The following is a 717-nucleotide window of genomic DNA, read 5'->3' on the forward strand; positions in this document are numbered from 1 at the left end:
GCAGAGTTACCCAGATTTATAGCAGTATTATGTGTAATACTAATGATCTTTGGTTTGAAGGATTTCAGTCTCACTTGAAACGTAAATAACTGTGTTAATTGCTGATCAGTAGCATGAAATCTAGGTGGACATAATATTGTGTGACTGTAAATGCAGTTTCAAAACAAGCCCCATTGGGAGGGAAATGAGAGCAACTATGATCACTTCCATCTTGGGGTGTCCCCTTGGCTAAAAACTGAAAGTCAATAGGACTATCCATACAAAATAGTATTCTAGGAGAAATTATCAGTATTGTGAAGACTGAATAATACTAATATCATTACTTCTATATAGTCTTTACCCTTTATGGAAGTCATTAAGAATTAAGTCATTGGTGCTATAGAGCTGGCTCGGCGTTTAAGAGCATTGTCTGCTCTTGCAGAAGACTTGGGTTCAGTTCCTAGCACCCACCTGATGGCTAACAACCACCTGTAACTTCAATTCCAGGGGATCCGATGCTCTACTTCGTGGCCTTTGCAAGCATTGTGCAAAATGGGTGCACTTACATACACACACACAAAACACATAAAATAAAAATGAAATCGTTATGAAACCACTAAGAATTGAATAAATACATTCAGCTGCATATTCTTTCCATATCGCAGACAAGAAATAATTCTCAGTGAGCAGTCAGAAATCTAAAGGTTGTTATCTAGCACAACAACTGTTTTTTGTTTT

General features: G+C 37.2%; 1 protein-coding gene across 1 annotated transcript in view; it reads left to right on the forward strand.

Annotated features, from left to right (window-relative positions):
- LOC108491115 (disks large homolog 1) overlaps positions 1 to 717 on the forward strand; it is a gene marked incomplete at its 5' end in the record, with an annotated part of 68,726 nt that overhangs the window by 41,638 nt on the left and 26,371 nt on the right.

Source organism: Nannospalax galili, unplaced genomic scaffold, assembly GCF_000622305.1.
Source record: "Nannospalax galili isolate Female #2095 unplaced genomic scaffold, S.galili_v1.0 scaffold598, whole genome shotgun sequence".
In the NCBI taxonomy this organism is placed as follows: Eukaryota; Metazoa; Chordata; class Mammalia; order Rodentia; family Spalacidae; genus Nannospalax; species Nannospalax galili.